Below are 19,874 nucleotides of genomic sequence, written 5' to 3'. Positions count from 1 at the left end.
AACAGCCAAATGAAGAGCTACGTAGACTAAGGCTGGATCCAAGCACAGGAGCGCCAGTCCCTGTGGAGTTGGGGTGCTTCACCCTCCTGCTATGTGGATGTCTTCACCACCAGAAACTTCCCCAAACCCAGGCTATGGGGATTTTTATGGAGGCTTCCTTGTGTAAGTGTAATAAATTATTAACTGCCTTTCCAGCCCCTCTCCCCTCTCTGGAGAAGTGGGGATTGGGGGAGACTGAACATTTCAAGCATCTAGTAATGATTTAATCTTTCTAGTGATTAACCCTCATCCAGGGGCCAACCAGGAGCATGCCCAGTCACCTCATTAAAAAAAAAAAAAAAAGATGTTTCTAACACTCTTATCACTTCGGAATTTACAAGGGTTTTAGGAACCCTGTGTCAGAGACCATATATTAGAACAAGAGATGCTACTAATGTTCTTTGTTGTTGTTCAGTTGCTAAGTCATGTCCAACTCTTTGTGACCTCATGGACTGCAGCACACCAGGCTTCCCAGTCCTCCACTATCTCCCAGAATTTACTCACATTCATGTCCATTGAATCGGTGATGCTATCTAACCATCTCATCCTCTGCCACTCTCTTCTCCTTCTGCTTTCAGTCTTTCCCAGCATCAGGGTCCTTTCCAATGAGTCAGCTCTTTGCATCAGGTAGCCAAAGTACTGAAGCTTCAGCTTCAGCATCGATCCTTTCAATGAACATTTAGGATTGATTTCCTTTAGGATTGACTGATCTGATTTCCTTGCTGTCCAAGGGACTCTCAACAGTCTTCTCCAGCACCACAATTGAAAAGCTTCAATTCTTCAGCGCTCAGCCTTTTTTATGGTCCAACTAGTGTTCTTATCACTTAGGAAATTATAAGGGTTTTAAGAACTCTGCACCAGGAAGTTGGGGAGGGAGCATGCAGAGACCAATATAGATATTTTCTTTTATCTTACACAAACTAACATTAGCACATTGCTGGCAAGAGACTCAAGACTCCTGAGTCATTAACAGAGTACATTATTGATCACTGTATAGCAAACAACATGAAGCATGTTTACATTGGTTCTCATAAGTATTATGGTGGTCACAAGGGGGGCCCAGGTGGATGCCTAAGTGAAAATAAAAGCAAATTTCATTTGAGGTAATAGAAATGATAGCATGGAGCTTCTCTTCTTGTGGTATACTGTTTAAGGGAAAAGTCTTTGGAGTAAGATTAACTATTCCATCAATTTTATGGTTGTATAACTGTGAATGATTTTCTTCATCTTGCTAAACTCTAGTTTACCCATTATAAAATAATAGAACCTAGAATCGTGAAGATTAAATGAGATAAAGCATGTAAAGTGCTCAGCACCACCTGGCACAGAGTAAGCTGTCAATTTATTTTTAGTTAACATGTTGTTACTATCTTGAGTTCAACAAGCAAATTGCCTAACATTTTTGTAAATCTCAAAGCACTATATTAAACACAGGATCTTCTTACATCTTAGAGAAAAGGCTATATTTACATAAGATCTTTTGGTGAATCAAAAGGAAAAAAAATAGTTTTTCAGGAAATAGTTGAGAAGAAAATAAGGTCATATTCTGAGATTTCAGGTGGACATGAATTTTGAGAAGGACACTATTCAACACACTACATCCATAATTTCTGGTCAATGCTTTCAGTCGAAAACTTTTAACTAACCATAAATGCAATAAGATAGAGGAAGGGTAATTAAAGAGGCCCAGTTTTAGTTGTGACCATGCCACACAACAGTGTGTAACAATGGGTAAATCTCTTTATTTCTCTGGAACTCAGTTTTCTATTATATAAACTGAGAGGGTTGGACTAAACAGACTCATAACATCCCTCTCAGTTCTTAAATTTTGTGATTCTTAAATTATGAATTCATTCACTTCTTACTGGACATTAATTGAGCATCTCTGGGGTCAGGCCCTGCACTAGGACCTGGGGATATTGTGGCAAACAATGTATTAAGATGCCTTTCCTCATGGAGCTTACATTCTACAAGAGAAATACAGGCACTACATGCATTACACAAATAACTATAATTTTATTCACTCTAAGAAAGAAAAGTACAGGTTGCTGTGAGAGTATATACCGGTGAGCCCTAACCCAGTTTGGGTCTTCTCTGATGGCTCAGATGATAAAGAATCTGCCTGCAATGCAGGAGACCCAGTTTCAATCCCTGGGTCAGGAAGATCCCTTGGAGAAGGGAATGGCAACCCACTCCAGTATTCTTGCCTGGAGGATTCCATGGACAGAGGAGCCTGGTAGGCTACAGTCCGTGGGATCGAAAACAGTTGGACACAACTGAGCGACTAATGCGTGCACACACACACACACACACAATCCAGTTTAGGGGGTCAGAAGATGTATTAAGTAGGTAACAAAAAAAGCAACAGCCAGGCAAAATTATTTGAGACTAATACCATCTGGATTTAGAGAAGGCAGAGGAACCAGAGATCAAATTGCCAACATCCCTTGGATCATCGAAAAAGCAAGAGAGTTCCAGAAAAGCATTTCCTTCTGCTTTACTGACTATGTCAAAGCTTATGACTGTATGGATCACAACAAACTGTGAAAATTCTTAAAGAGATGAGAATACCAGACCACCTTACCTGCCTCCTGAGAAATCTGTATGCAGGTGAAGAAGCAACAATTAGAACCGGACATGAAACAACAGACTGGTTCCAAATTGGGAAAGGAGTATGTCAAGGCTATATATTATCACCCTGCCTATTTAACTTATATGCAGAGTACATTATGCGAAATGCCAGGCTGAATGAAGCACAAGCTGGAATCAAGATTTTCAGGAGAAATATCAATAACCTCAGATATGCAGATGACAGAAAGTGAAGAAGAACTAAAGAGCTTCTTGATGAGGGTGAAAGAGCAGAGTGAAAAAAGCTGGCTTAAAACTCAACATTCAAAAAACGAAGATCATGGCATCTGGTCCCATCACTTCATGGCAAATAGATGGGGAAACAGTGGAAACAGTGTCAGACTTTATTTTCTTGGGCTCCAGAATCACTGCAGATGGTGACTACAGCCATGAAATTAAGACACTTGCTTCTTGGAAGAAAAGCTATGACCAACCTAGACAGCATATTAAAACGCAGAGACATTACTTTGCCGACTAAAGTCCACTTAGTCAAAGCTATGGTTTTTCCAGTAGTCATGTATGGATGTGACAGTTGGGCCATAAAGAAAGCTGAACACTGAAGAATTGATGCTTTTGTACTGTGGTGCTGGAGAAGACTCTTGTGAGTCCCTCGGACTTGCAAGGAAATCAAACCAGTCAAACCTGAAGGAAATCAGTCCTGAATATTCATTGGAAGGACTGATGCTGAAGCTGAAACTCAATACTTTGGCCACCTGATGCAAAGAACTGATTTGTTAAAAAAGACCACGATGCTGGGAAAGATTGAGGACAGGAGGAGAAGGGGATGACAGAGGATGAGATGGTTGGATGGCATCACCAACCATCCAAGCTCCTTGGAGTTTGAGCAAGCTCCAGGAGTTGGTGATGGACAGGGAAACCTGGTGTGCTGCAGTCCATGGAATCACAAAGAGTCAGACATGACTGAGTGACTGAACTGAACTGAATACCCTCTCGTTGTGTAACTACTATAGGAATTGAAGCAGTAAAGAGTAGCTTTAAACCACAATGCCTTCTGGCATCTCCAATAAGTTCAAAAGTTCGTAACCCATGAAACCCAGTGGTAGAATTTGCTCCTATTATTCATGGTTATATAACTCTGAATCTTTCAACAATTCATGAGCCAGTTAGTTCTGTAAAAACAAGGAAATGTCTGTGGTAGAAGTCTGTCAAATGGTCTGTGCCTCAAACAGATGGCTTTTCATTCCAGTTGTGACTGAGATGTCATAAAACCTTTCCCTAAAGATTTTCCTTCTTAACTGGAAATGAAAATTTTCTCTTTCTCCCAGTTTCAATCCAAACTCTCCTAAACCTGAGATTACAGAGACAACAAGGGAAGTTCCCCAAACTCTGTCCCATTGTTTCCTGGAGAAAATCAGACTGGGGTCTCTGTGGTGCCTCTGGAGTTCATAGAATGGCCATGGGAGCAGTGGGTAAAAATGAAGATATGTAGTTGGGACAGAACTGGGGTCTCTGAGAGGGAGAGAAGAGCAACACCACTTTAGCATTGGGAACTCTGGCCCTGACCTGCAGTCTGACTCCAGGATCACATAGAACACATTTCTTCACTGAAATATTTTCTTGACTCATCTTAGGAGAATAGGAGATGAGCTCCTTGAAATCAGGAGCAAAATCGTCTAGAATCTATAATGATCTATATTCTTGTTTTATCTTCTGTAACTTGTTTTGCCTACAGGATCACCACTAGGCTACACACCTATACAGCTTTTAACAACTACGTTTCCCTCTGTGTGGTATAAGGGAAATTTGAGAGGCAGTATGTTGAAATAGTTCAAAACAAACCATTAAACTGCTCTGTGCCTCTGTCTTCTCAACTGTTAAATGAGAATAATTCCTAGTTTATAGTCATGGTGTGGGCTTCCCTGGTGGCTCAGATGGTAAAGAATCTGCCTGCAATGCAGGAGACCTTGGTTTGATCCCTGGGTTTGGAAGATTGCCTGGAGAAAGAAATGGCAACCCACTCTAGTATTCTTGCCTGGAGAATCCCATGGACAGAGGAACCTGTTGGGCTATAGTCCATGGGCTCAAAAAGAGTCAGATACGACTGAACGACTGAGACACACATAGTCATTGTGAGAGTTATCTGAGATAGGATAAAGTTCTTAGCACCATGGCTGGTACATGGTAAGAAATCACTATTTGGTAGCTGTTATTACTGCTGGGCTAGGCCATATCCATATCTTTCTAGAAAGTAAAAAAGCTAATAAGGATTATAAGATGGTAACCTGAGTCTTGGGTTGCTATTTATTATCACTTAGGCTGCCATTAACTAATTTCCCTTTCACTTTGAGGAATGTAAGAAAGGAGGGGTTTACAGAGTACTAAAGGATTAAGCTGGAGTAGGAAATGGCAACTCACTCCAGTATGCTTACCTGGAAAACTCCATGGACAGAGGAGCCTGGCAGGCTACAGTCAATGGGGTTGCAAAGAGTTGCCATGACTGAGTGACCGAGTACAAAGGATTAAGCAAAAGTTGCCAAAAGGATTGAATGATCATCTCAGTGATCAATTATCTGAATTGTCTCTCCAGTGCCCATGATACTTGACATAAAGTAGATGCTCAACAAATATTTTAATTTTGTGAAATTATTGAAATTGAGTGAACTAATATATGGAAGCTCATCAAGAACCTAGATGTTTACTTTATGTGATTTTACCTTCAGGAAAGTCAACCCTGTCCAAAAATTGCTAGTTCTTTACCTGCTCTCGTGTCAGAAACTTTCTCAGTTAAGATCTGTTCTTTTAAGACTTTATATCATAAAAAGACTATTAAAGGTGCCTGAAGATGCCTCTTTCCAGAGAACCTTACAGAACTCCTTCATACTGCAAGCAAAAAGGAAAGGAAAGAAGGAAGAGAGGGAGGGACTTAAATAGTGCTGGGGATTTCTCCATTGTTGCACTTAATACTGCTATTATGAGTGTTAAGTGAGAGGGAAGAATCTGCTATTTACTCAGGCTCTCTCAATTCTTTTTGATGAGCTTCTTACCTAACCTAACTAAGTCTGATGATTAAAAAACCATGAGCCCTAAATGCAAACCAACTCTTTAATCTGGTGTTTAACTGAAGTTGTTTCAATCGCTAAGTCGTATCCAACTCTTTGAGATCCCATGGACTACAGCACCCCAGGCATTCCTGTCCCTCACCATTTCCCAGAGTTTGCTCAAACTCATGTCCATTGAGTCAGTGATGCCATCCAACCATCTCATCCTCTGTTGCCCCCTCTTACTGCCCTCATTCTTTCCCAGCATGAGGGTCTTTTCCAATGAGATAGCTCTTCACATCAGGTGGCCAAAATATTGTAGCTTCAGCTTCAGCATCAGACCTTCCAAGGAATATTCAGGATTTATTTCCTTTAGGATTGACTTGTTTTATCTGCTTGCTCTCCAAGGGGCTCTCAAGAGTCTTCTCTAGCACCACTGTTTGAAAGCTATTCATTCTTCGGTGCTCAGCCTTCTTTATGGTCCAGCACTCACATCCGTTCATGACTACTGGAAAAACATAGCTCTGACTAGATGGACCTTTGTAGGCAAAGTGATGACTCTGCTTTTTACTATGCTGTCTAGGTTGGTCATAACTTCTCTTCCAAGGAGTAAGCATCTTTTAATTTCATGGCTGCAGTCACCATCTGCAGTGATTTTGGAGCCCAAGAAAATAGTCTGTCACCATTTCCATTGTTCTCCCATCTTTTTACCATAAAGTAATGGGACTGGATGTCATGATCTTTGTTTTTTGAATGTTGAGTGTTAAGCCAGCTTTTTCAGTCTCCTCTTTCACCCTCATCAGGAGACTCTTTAGTTCTTCGTCACTTTCTGCCCTTAGGGTGGTGTCATCTGCATATCTGAGGTTATTGACATTTCTCCCAACAATCTTGATTCCAGTTGGTGATTCATCCAGCCCGTTATTTCTCATGGTGTACTCTGCATTTTAAGTTAAATAAGCAGGGTGACAATATATAGCCTTGAAGTTCTCCTTTCCCAATTTTGAACCAACCTGTTGTTCCATGTCCAGTTCTAACTGCTGCTTCTTGACCTGCATAGAGGTTTCTCAAGAAGCAGGTAGGGTGATCTGGTATTCCAGTTTCTTTAAGAATTTTCCACAGTTTGTTGTGATCCATACAGTCAAAGGCTTTAACATAGTCAATGAAGCAGAAGTTTTTCTGGAATTCCCTTGCTTTTTCTATGATCCAACAGATGTTGGCAATTTGATCTCTGTCTCCTGTGCCTTTTCTAAACCCAGTTTGTACATCTGGAAGTTCTTGGTTCATGTATTGCTGAAGCCTAGTTTGAGGGATTTTGAGCATTGCCTTGCTAGTGTGTGATCTATGTGCAATTGTCTGGTAGTTTGAGCATTCTTTGGCATTGCCCTTCTTTGGGATTGGAACAAAAACTGACCTTTTCCAGGCCTGTGGTCATTGCTGAATTTTCCAAATTTGCTGAAGTAACAACAGTCTATTCTGACATTGGAGAAAAACTGGCTGTGTAAACTATATGAAGACAACACAGTATCTTGTTATGGGATTTCAAGGGCAATTTTGACTGTGTGCAATTTTTGCTATATAAACTGACTTTAAAATGTAACCCCTGGTATATGATATGCCTTCACTATATTCATTTTAATCTGCTGTCACTTCTGTGTGTGTGTGTGTGTCACATGTGTGTGCATTCTATGACTAAAGATGGAATGATAGCTAGTTTGTATTCTCAGTGGAAAAAGGATAATTAAGCAATTTGTGAATTATGTTCTAAATTTATATTAGCTTGTATTCTAATTCTTAAGCATTTAAATAATCTTCTGCCTTGATTATAATTTTTAGTAAATGAACTTCAGTTTTGACATTGTATTACATTTTTAGTTTTTCCATTCAAAAATTTTGATTGCACGCCTCCTAGTTAGCTGACATAAGGCTAGCTGTCACATATTATTTCCTTGGAAATCAATAACCACAAAAGCTTTTGTGAAAATCTGCTTCCTCCAAAGCCACTGAGGAGTGATGAAAGAACCAGATCATGAGTGAGGCAAGGTAAAGTCTGAAATCTGCAAACACAGAGAAGGAGACAGTGTAAATACGTGCTAAGGCAGAAGCGAGGTATGAAGGAGACTTTGTTGACACTGTAACATGTCTGGCAAAATGGTGCTTGGTGCATCTTTGGGAAATATTCTTTCTAGAGTTAAGTGCCAAAGAGTCCCTGGCATCAGAAAAAACAGCCTCTTCCATTGTTGTGTCTTAAATGATCTCTAAGCTGCTGGAGATCAAGGGGACACTCTCTAGGACAGGGGAAAAAAGAGCATTGCACCTAACGACTGCACAAAACATTCTCAAAGTACCCTTGGAATATTTATTTATGAAAACTGAACAAATGCTAGGCCATAAGGTGAGGCTAAACTTATTTTAAGTGGTTAGTATCAAACAGACCACATTCTGGAACTACAACGCAATTAGTTTAGAAACCAATAACAAAAATTTTAAAAACTTCACATATTTACAAAATGTAAAACTTAACTCACAGGCAGTTATAATGGAAACTAGAAAATACTTACAACTGAATGGTAGTAAAGCTACTATGCATCCAAATGGTGAGATGCAATCAACCACTGTTTAGAGGGCAATTCATATCCTTAAAGGGAAAAAAGGGAGCTTGCCTGATGGTTCAGCAGTAAAGAATCCACCTGCAATGTTTCGGGAAGATTCCATGGAGAAGGAAATGGCAACCCACTCCAGTTTGCTTGCCTGAAAAATCCCCTGCACAGAGGAGCCTGTCCAAAGTGTTACAAAGAGTTGGAGGACTGAGCAACTGAGGACACACACAAAGGAAAAAAAGGAAGAAAGTCTTTAAAGTAAAGAGGTAAGCATCCAGCATATGAAGTTAAGGGAAAAAAAAGCAGAATAAATTCTAAAAAGCAAAGGGAAGAAAAGCAGAAATTAATGAGAAAGAAAGCAAATATACACTGAAGAAGATGAACAAGGCCAAAATTTGGTGTTTTGGAAATGCCATTGATAAAATTAAGTAGACAAAAGAAAATATAAAAATAAACAATGTAACATTTTTTATAAATGATAAAAAATAAATAAATATTAGACCTTGATACTGGGAAAGATTGAGGGCAGTAGGAGAAGGGAACAACAGAGGCTGAGATGGACATGACTTTGAGCAAACTCTGGGAGATGGTGAAGGACCGGAAAGCCTGGCGTGCTGCAGTCAACGGGATCTCAAAGAGTTGGACATGACTGAGCGACTGAACGAGAACAAGTGAATGTAGAGGATGGGAGTATGGATAAAACAAGATTGTCCCCAGTGTGTACATTTTTGATGCTAGGCAAAGAGAATAAAAGGTTTAATACACTATTTTCTCTATTTTTTGCATGTGTTTTAAATTTTATTTATTTTATGCTGGATCTTCCTTGCTTTTGTGTGGGCTTTCTCTAGTTGCAGTGAGTGAGGGCTACTCGCCAGCTGTGGCGTGGGCGTCTCATTGCAGTGGCTCCTCTTGTTGCAGAGCACAGGCATTAGGGCTTTGGGGCTTCAGTAGTTGCAGTATGCAGGCTAGTAGATGTGGTGCATGGTCATAGTGGCTCCGAGGCATGTGGAATCTTCCCAGAGCAGGGATGGAACCAGTGTCCCCTGCATTGGCAGGCAGATTCCTATCCACCGAGCTACCAGAGAAGTCCTAGTTTTGCATATATTTAAAATTATCCACTATAAAAAGTTAAAGCGATTTTAATGTAAAAGGTAAAACTATAAAACTTTTAGAAGACAATATAGAAAAATATCTTTATGACCATGGGAAGGAAAAGATTAAGATTTCTTAAATATACAGAAAGAAAAATACGTTTTACTATATTAGACTTAAGAATTTATTCATCTAAAATACCATAAATAGAGTAAAGGGACAGGCCACAAATTGAAAGAAAATATTTGCAATACATATAACCGACAAAGGATTAGTACACAAGATACTTATGAGTCAATAAGAAAAAAACAATGAATGGAACGGTGAGGAGAAGACATGAACTGGAATTTAATAAAGAAGAAAATTCAAATGCCCATAAGAACATGAAGGGAATGCTCAATCTCTTTGGTAATCAAAAAAATGTAAATTCACATTGTAATGAAGTACTGTTTTATACAGAATGGGCAAATTTTTTGAAGTAAAAAAATAACCAAAGGTAATATAATGGGGCAAGAACAGTTCATATTCACTCCTGACTGGAGTGTTAAATTGGTAAAATCATGGTAGAAAACAGTTTGGCATTATCTAATTAAGTTGAGCATGCATATATCTTTAGAACCAATCAGTTCCATTTCTAAGTGATTATGTAGAGTAACCACTGTGTGTGCCAAGGAGACTTACTCAATAACACTCAGAGAAAAAAATATTCAGAACCCCACTGTTATTAATTGTCCATACTGGGAGCAACTCACATGATCATCCCGGTAAAATATGGATAAATAAATTGTGGGATAGTCACACAATTGAACACCATATAGCAGGAAAAGTAAACCACAACTTCACACATTAAAAGGTAAAACAAAAGAAGCAAGTCACATAAGCTAGGGAATCTATTTTATTTAAAATAGTTCAAAATCAGGCTAAATTAGACTATTTATTGTTTAGAGATTAAACCTAGACAGTGTATTAAAAAGCAGAGACATTACTTTGCCAACAAAGGTCCGTATAGTCAAAACTATGGTTTTTCTAGTAGTCATGTATGAATGTGAGAGTTGGACCATAAAAAAGGCTGAGGACCGAAGAATTAATGCTTTTGAACTGTGGTGTTGGAGAAGACTCTTGGGAGTCCCTTGGACTACAAGGAGATCAAACCAGTCAATTCTAAAAGAAATCAATCTGAATATTCATTGGAGGGACTGATACTGAGGCTGCAGCTCCAATACTTTGGCCACCTGATGCAAAGAACTGACTCATTTTAAAAGACTCTGATGAGGGAGGAGGGAGGGGGGTTCAGGATGGGGAACACATATACACCTGTGGCGGATTCATGTTGATGTATGGCAAAACCAATACAATATTGTAAAGTAATTAACCTCTAAAAAATAAATAAATTTATATTTAAAAAAAAAAGACTCTGATGCTAGGAAAGATTGAAGGCAGGAGGAGAAGGGGATGACAGAGAATGAGATGGTTGGATGGCATCACCAACTCATTGGACATGAGTTTGAGTAAGCTCCAGAAGTTGGTAATGGACAGGGAAGCTTGGCATGCTGCAGTCCATGGGGTCTCAAAAGAGTCGGACATGACTGAGTGACTGAGCAACTGAGCAACAACTGATGTGGTAAAACATGAAAGCAAGCCAGGGGCATTATTCAGCTGACATTCAAGGCAATAATTTCCAGTCTCTGGAAGACTCTTAAAGAGTGGTGCTGAGTGCAGAAGAAGTGAGATTTCATTAAGGAAGATATTTTTGGATAGAAGGATTTGAAGCCTCTTAGATAGCACCCTGGTGGCTCAGACAGTAAAGAATTTGCCTATAATGAGGGAGACCTGGGTTCAGTCCCTGGGTCAGGAAGATCCCCTGGAGAAAGGAATGGCTACCCGCTCCAGTACTCTTGCCTGGAGAATTCCATGGACAGGAATTCTAAGGAATTCTAAGGAGGGCTAAGGTGGGTTAATTTCTGGGTTCATCAGTCCATGGGGTTGAAAAGAGCCAGACGTGACTGAGCAACTAGCACGTTTAATTTTTTTCAAATAACACCGGAGGGAGTTAGGCTCTTGTCTCTGAAAGTGTGGTTCAGGCCCCACCTCTCAAAACCACTTTCTTTTTCTTTTTGTTTATGTAGACCATTTTTAAAGTCTTTATTGAATTTGTTACAGCACTGCTTCTGTTTTATGTTTGGGGTTTTTGGTCAAGAGGCTTGTGGGAACTTAGCTCCCTGACCAGGGATTGAACCCGTACATCCTGCATTGGAAGATGAAGTCTTAACCACTGGACTGCCAGGGAGGTCCCTCAAAGTCACTTTCTTCCAATCAGCAGAGATGCGTACAGCCCTGAGAGGCAGTTCTGCGCTCAGAAAAACTATTCTAATAAGTTCCAGATGTGATGCAGAAAGTGTGCCATCACCACATGACCCCCTGCCCAGCTCACCCCACACAGGAAATTGAAACCTGAGCCCAATGGCCTATTCAGACTCTTTCCTGGAAATAGCATGTACTAGGTCAGTATTACAGAGTTTTTAGACATAGTTCACAAGCATCTTCTCATCAGATCATCACAACCCTGTGACATGCCCCTTGACCTTGGAAAACTTCCCAAATCCCACACTTCAAAGTACCTATATTATAGCACGGAAGTGAAGTGAAGTGAAAGTCACTCACTCAAGTCACTCACTCATGTCTGACTCTTTGCAATCCCATGGACTGTATTCTTCAGGCCAGAATACTGGAGTGGGTAGCCGTTCCCTTCTCCAGGGGATCTTCCCAACCAAGGGATCGAATCCAGGCCTCCCACATTGCAAGTGAATTCTTTACCAACTGAGCTACCAGAGAAGCCCATATTATAGCCCTGCTCACTCTATTATAACCCTTTTATGAAAAGCAGCCAAAGGGCTCTTGAGAGGTCAGTTACTCAACTTTACCCAATGTGGGAAAACGCTGTGGGTCTGCAAAACTAACAAAAATGTCAATATTCTTGGAAAGAGATCTTAATTATCTGTACTTGGAATTCATTAGAAGCTATTCATCAGACCTAGCCAACTTTTAAAAATAATAAATTTTTAAATTTAAAAATATTAAAAAGCAGAGACATTACTTTGCCAACAAAGGTCCGTCTAGTCAAGGCTATGGTTTTTCCATTGGTCATGTATGGATGTGAGAGTTGGACTGTGAAGAAGGCTGAACGCTGAAGAATTGATGTTTTTGAACTGTGGTGTTGGAGAAGATTCCTGAGAGTCCCTTGGACTGCAAGAAGATCCAACCAGTCCATCCTAAAGGAGATCAGTCCTGGGTGTTCATTGGAAGGACTGATGCTGAAGCAGAAACTCCAATACTTTGGCCACCTCATGCGAAGAGTTGACTCATTGGAAAAGACCCTGATGCTGGGAGAGATTGGGGGCAGAAGGAGAAAGGGGATGACAGAGGATGAGATGGCTGGATGGCATCACTGACTCGATGGACTTGAGTTTGGGTAAACTCTGGGAGTTGGTGATGGACAGGGAGGCCTGGTGTGCTGCAATTCATGGGGTCGCAAAGAGTTGGACACAACTGAGTGACTGAACTGAACTGAGCCAACTTTGAGAAACAGGAAGTTAACATTAAGCAGCTATTATGTACCTGGCACTTCGTTTGGAGCTGTTTATGGGTTGTTGTTGGTTAGTCACTAAGTTGTTTCCGACTCTTGTGACCCCATGAACTGTAACCTGCCAGGCTCCTCTGTCCATGTGTTTTCCCAGGCTAGAATACTGGAGTGGGTTGCCATTTCCTCTTCTGGAGGATCTTCCTGTCCTGAGAATTGAACCCATGTCTGCTGCATTGGCAGGCAGACTCTACCCTGAGCCACCATGGAAGTCCTCTTTATGGGTACTTAATAAGTGTGAAAGAGGAGAGTGAAAAAGTTGGCTTAAAGCTCAACATTCAGAAAACAAAGATCATGGCATCTGGTCCCATCACTTCATGGGAAATAGATGGGGAAACAGTGGAAACAGTGTCAGACTTTATTTTGGGGGGCTCCAAAATCACTGCAGATGGTGACTGCAGCCATGAAATTAAAAGACGCTTACTCCTTGGAAGAAAAGTTATCACCAACCTAGATAGCATATTCAAAAGCAGAGACATTACTTTGCCTACTAAGGTCCGTCTAGTCAAGGCTATGGTTTTTCCAGTGGTCATGTATGGATGTGAGAGTTGGACTGTGAAGAAGGCTGAGCGCTGAAGAATTGATGCTTTTGAACTGTGGTGTTGGAGAAGACTCTTGAGAGTCCCTTGGACTGCAAGAAGATCCAACCAGTCCATCCTAAAGGAGATTAGGCCTGGGTGTTCTTTGGAAGGACCAGTGCTAAAGCTGAAACTCCAATACTTTGGCCACCTCATGCGAAGAGTTGTCTCATTGGAAAAGACTCTGATGCTGGGAGGGATTGGGGGCAGGAGGAGAAGGGGATGACCCAGGATGAGATGGCTGGATGGCATCACTGACTCAATGGACGTGAGTCTGAGTGAACTCTGGGAGATGGTGATGGACAGGGAGGCCTGGCGTGCTGTGATTCACGGGGTCGCAAAGAGTCGGACACAACTGAGAGACTGAACTGAACTGAACTGAACTGAACTGAATAAGTGTTTGTCAAATGAATGAATTTCTCACAACAACACTGTGAGATAACGACCTTTCAGATGAGGGATTCAGAGGTTTAGGTTCAAAATTACACAGCTAGCTAATAAATCACAGAGCTCGATATCAAACCCAGGTTTTCTGGCATATGCTCTTTTCTTTCAACATCAGTTCAGTTCAGTTCAGTTGCTCAGTCATGTCCAACTCTTTGCGACCCTGTGGACTGCAGCACACTAGGCCTCCCTGTCCATCACCAACTCCCAGAGTTTATTCAAACTCATGTCCATTGAGTCAGTGATGCCATCCCACCATCTCATCCTCTGTCATCCCCGTCTCCTCGTGCCCTCAATCTTTCCCAGCATTAGGGTCTTTTCAAATGAGTCAGCTCTTCGCATCAGATGGCTGAAGGACTGGAGTTTCAGCTTTGATATCAGTCTTTCCAATGAATATTCAGGACTGATGTCTTTTAGGATGGATTGGTTGGATCTCCTTGCAGTCCAAGGGACTCTCAAGAGTCTTCTCCAACACCACAGTTCAAAAGCATCAATTCTTTGGTGCTCAGCCTTCTTTACAGTCCAACACTCACATCCACACATAACTGCTGGAAAAACCATAGCCTTGACTAGACGGACCTTTGTTGGCAAAGTAATGTCTCTGCTTTTCAATATGCTATCTAGGTTGGTCATAACTTTCCTTCCAAGGAGTAAACATCTTTTAATTTCATGGCTGCAGTCACCATCTGCAGTGATTTTGGAGCCCCCCAAAGTGAAGTCAGCTACTGTTTCCACTGTTTCCCATCTATTTCCCATGAAGTGACTGGACCAGATGCCATGATCTTCGTTTTCTGAATGTTGAGCTTTAAGCTAACTTTTCACTCTCCTCTTTCACCCTCATCAAGAGGCTGTTTGGTTCCTCTTCACTTTCTGCCATAAGGTTGGTGTTATCTGCATATCTGAGGTTATTGATATTTTTCCTTGCAATCTTGATTCCAGCTTGTGCTTCCTCCAGCCCAGTGTTTCTCATGATGTACTCTGCATATAAGTTAAATAAGCAGGGTGACAATATACAGCCTTGACGTACTCCTTTTCCTATTTGGAACCAGTCTGTTGGTCCATGTCCAGTTCTAACTGTTGCTTCCTGACCTGCATACAGATTTCTCAAGAGGCAGGTCAGGTGGTCTGTATTCCCATCTCTTTAAGAGTTTTTCAGTTTATTATGATCCAGGCAGTCAAAGGTATAGTCAATAAAGCAGAAATAGATGTTTTTCTGGAACTCCTTTGCTTTTTCAATGATCCAGCAGATGTTGGCAATTTGATCTCTGGTTCCTCTGCCTTTTCTAAAACCAGCTTGGACATCTGGAAGTTCACAGTCCATGTATTGCTGAAGCCTGGCTTGGAGAATTTTGAGCATTACTTTACTAGTCTGTGAGATGAGTCAATTGCGCAGTAGTTTGAACATTCTTTGGCATTGTCTTTCTTTGAGATTGGAATGAAAACTGACCTTTTCCAGTCCTATAGCCACTGCTGAGTTTGCCAAAGTTGCTGGCATATTGAGTGCAGCACTTTCATAGCATCATCTTTTAGGATTTGAAATAGGTCAACTGGAATTCCATCACCTCCAACTAGCTTTGTTTGTAGTGATGCTTTCTAAGGCCCACTTGACTTCACATTCCAGGATGTCTGGCTCTAGGTGAGTGATCACACCATTGTGGTTATCTGGGTCATGAAGATCTCTTTCGTACAGTTCTTCTGTGTATTCTTGCCACCTCTTCTTAATATCTTCTGCTTCTGTTAGGTCCATACCATTTCTGCCATTTATTGTGCCCATCTTTCAACATACCCCACTGCTTTTGAAGAGTTGGAATCATACAGAGAGAAAATAGAATGTTTCCTCTTGAAAAGAATGTTCATAGCTTGTAGTCAGAATCAAGAATCATAGTATTTCCAAATGGTCTTAAATATTTATTAGTATATGTACTAATAAGTTTTTCACTTACTATATACACAGTGCATTACACACATAGTAATTATCTATACTTCTAAAGATTTAATTATCTACATAGATAAATCTCAAGTAATAATAGCGAACACATAGTGCTTACTATATGCACTGTGTATATAGTAAGAGCTTTACATATTTTAACTTATTTAATTCTCACAGAAGGCCTATGAGGTTTGTACAGTTACTATCCCTATTTTTCATATGGGAAACTGAGGTTCAGAGAGGTTAAGCAACCTACCCAAGATCACAGAGATAGCATGGTAGAAAGATGATAGGAGCCCAGGCTATCTGTCCTGGAATCTTAGTGTTTGACCATCAGGCTATACTACTTCTCAGTAGTATGATATTGCTGAAAATCAAGATGTAGGATACATATAGTAGAAACCATTTATGTAAATGTTTAAAAACCTCAAAACATTTCTGTGGGGTTTTTTGTTGTTGTTGTTGTCTTTTTTACAAAATCGTGTATCTAGAAGTATAAAAATATTCATGAGACTGGTACTCACCAACTCAGGCTGGATTGTGTTTACCTCTGGGAGAAGAAGGAGAAATGAATGGGGAGCCATATTATAACATTCTATTTCTTTGTTTAAAACTCTGAAGCAAATGGGGGTTAACACATGGTTGAATATGGGTTTCCCAGGTGGCTCAGTGGTAAAGAATCCTTGTTTGATCCCTACATTGGGAATATTCCCTGGAGGAGGGCATGGCAACCCACTCCAGTATTCTTGACTGGGAAATCCCATGGACAGAGGAGCCTGGCTGTCTACAGTCCATGGGGTCACAAAGAATTGGCTACAACTTAGCAACTGAGCATGCTTGTGGGTGAATTTAACAGTTTATGTGACTTGTCCAAAGTCACATAAAAGTAACAATTTTTTTTTTTTTTTTTGGCTTCACTAGACCAACCAGTCCATTCTAAAGGAGATCAGTCCTGGGTGTTCTTTGGAAGGAATGATGCTAAAGCTGAAACTCCAGTACTTTGGCCACCTCATGCGAAGAGTTGACTCATTGGAAAAGACTCTGATGCTGGGAGGGATTGGGGGCAGAAGAAGGGGATGACAGAGGATGAGATGGCTGGATGGCATCACCAACTCGATGGACATGAGTTTGAGTGAACTCTGGGAGTTGGTGATGGACAGGGAGGTCTGGCGTGCTGCAATTCATGGGGTCGCAAAGAGTCAGACACAACTGAGCAACTGAACTGAACTGAACTGAGGTCTTTGTTGTGGCCCATGGGCTTTCTCTAGCTGTAGCACACTGGGGCTTCTCTGTCTGTGGCACACGGGCTTCTTGTTGCTGTGCTAATGTTGTTGTTGTTGTGGAGCATGGACTCTAGAGCATGCAGGCTCTCCAGTTGAGGCACGCAGGCTTCATTGCCCTGCTGTGGGATCTTAGTTCCCTGACCAGGGATCTAACCTGTATTCCCTGCACTGGAAGGCGGATTCTTAACCACTGGCCCATACAGTAAGTCCCAAGGTGGAATTTTTTTTAATAGATCACTGAGTCTCATTCTCCCATTTAGGATTTGAGAACAGTCTGTATAGATTAGGAAACCAACCAGATAGTAATCTGTTCAAGGGCCTACTGCAAGTCAGTGGCAGAAAACAAGTCCCTAGACTTCAGAGCACTTTTCACTCTCACCACCACCCTTTCCTATATCCTGCCATTCTTTCCTACATCCTACATTCTGTTTTACCTCCTGATTTACCCCCAAAGTTTCATTTTTTTTTTTCTTCCTGCTGGACAACTTGTATTTGTCCTGTTGGTTAATTTCTTTTAAAGAAATAATTTTTGATTGCTCACTTATATTCCATTGCTCCATATTCAAATAGGATTATATTTTAGAGTCATAGGGCTTCCCTTGTGGCTCAGCTGGTGAAGAATCCGCCTGCAATATGAGAGACCTGGGTTCGGAAGATCCCCTGGAGAAGGGAACAGCTATCCACTCCAGTATTCTGGCTTGGAGAATTTCATGGCTAGTCAAGGCTATGGTTTTTCCTATGGTCATGTATGGATGTGAGAGTTGGACTGTGAAGAAGGCTGAGCGCTGAAGAATTTATGTGTTTGAACTGTGGTGTTGGAGAAGACTCTTGAGGGTCCCTTGGACTGCAAGGAGATCCAAACAGTCCATTCTAAAGGAGATCAGCCCTGGGATTTCTTTGGAAGGAATGATGCTAAAGCTGAAGCACCAGTACTTTGGACACCTCATGAGAAGAGTTGACTCATTGGAATAGACTGATGCTGGGAGGGATTGGGGGCAGGAGGAGAAGGGGACAACAGAGGATGAGATGGCTGGATGGCATCACCGACTTGATGGACATGAGTTTGGGTGAACTCCGGGAATTGGTGATGGACAGGGAGGCCTGGCGTGCTGCAGTTCATGGGGTTGCAAAGAGTTGGACACAACTGAGCGATTGAACTGAACTGATAGTCCATGGGGTTGCAAAGAGTTGAACATGATTGACCTACTTTCACTTTTACTTTAGAGTCATAAGGCCCAATCAGCACCAGAGTCAAGCCTTTATGCCTTTTCTCCTTTTTAACTCCTTCTTCTTATTTTTTTCCCTTAGCTCTATCTTCCATAGCCCTCAAGTCCCATCATCTAGTAGCCAGCAGACTCAAGATGTTGTCTCCTCCCAATTTCGTATTTGAACTCTTGATTTATCTGAAGAGCTTACTTGGTGGGTCATACAATGAATGAAAATTTAGAAAACCATCGCATTTGTGGAGTGCCCCACAGTTTTCAAGGTGTCTACATGGTTTCATTTGATCTTTTTGGCCCAGGGTGGGGAGCAGATGAGATAGCGGGTTCAGACAGTTTCTATGACTTACCCAAGATTGCAGAAAGAAAGTAACAAAACCTGAACAGAATCCACATCTTCTGACTGTATTCACTTCTCTTTCCAATTGTCCCTGTATCCATAAACCACGAAAAAGAAGTTGGTCCCTACAAATAAGGATAAATCAATTAAGGACTAGGGATCATCACTGCCTATCACATTCTTTCACCACCATCACCAGCAAAACAGATAATACTTGCTGCATGGCCTTATATTAAGCTGCTCTTCTCTGCAGAACTTCAAAACTTCACATCACCCAGGGGTCATAAGTTGTGACCTTGTAAATTCCAGTTTGTTCAAATAAAGCTCAAGTGAGCAAGAAGAGGAAAACCACAGACTAATCACTTATCATGTCAGCAGAAGGGCAACCCTTCAACTGTTGAAATTTATGTAGAAATTTTTAAAATTATGAGACCAACATTGAAAGTTCCCAAAGAGATTTTACTAATAAAGCAGGCTGCTGCTGCTGTTAAGTTGCTTCAGTTGTATCAGACTCTGTGCGACCCCATAGACGGCAGCCTACCAGGCTCCCCCATCCCTGGGATTCTCCAGGCAAGAACACTGGAGTGGGTTTCCATTTCCTTCTCCAATGCATGAAAGTGAAAAGTGAAAGTGAAGTCGCTCAGTTGTGTCCAACTCTTCGAGACCCCATGGACTGCAGCCAACCAGGCTCCTCCGACCATGGGATTTTCCAGGCAAGTGTACTGAAGTGGGGTGCCATTGCCTTCTCCGAATAAAGCAGGCTAGGCCTCAGCAATATGCCTACCTAGAGTTTAACTTCTCCACCGAGTGCTCCTTAGCCCACCCAGAATTTCTGAAAGAAGCTAAATTAAACCCTTCTTTGGCAGGATGTGTTTTTCCAGGTTAACTCATTAGGGCAAAGTTCCATTCTCTCTCCTGGGATTGATTCTGAATTAAAGTCTCATTAAATCCTGCCCATGGGTATCCTCAGTGCAGCCACTTCCTTTCCAACCCTTTACACCCTCAGTGTCAACACCAATTCTAATGCTGGAGAGAAACGTAGGGAGACCAGACCACAAGGCTTGCGGCCATCAGAATGAGTATGAAG

The sequence above is a fragment of the Ovis aries genome, unplaced genomic scaffold, assembly GCF_016772045.2.
Source record: "Ovis aries strain OAR_USU_Benz2616 breed Rambouillet unplaced genomic scaffold, ARS-UI_Ramb_v3.0 scaffold_195, whole genome shotgun sequence".
In the NCBI taxonomy this organism is placed as follows: domain Eukaryota; kingdom Metazoa; phylum Chordata; class Mammalia; order Artiodactyla; family Bovidae; genus Ovis; species Ovis aries.
This window is presented reverse-complemented; position numbering follows the sequence as displayed.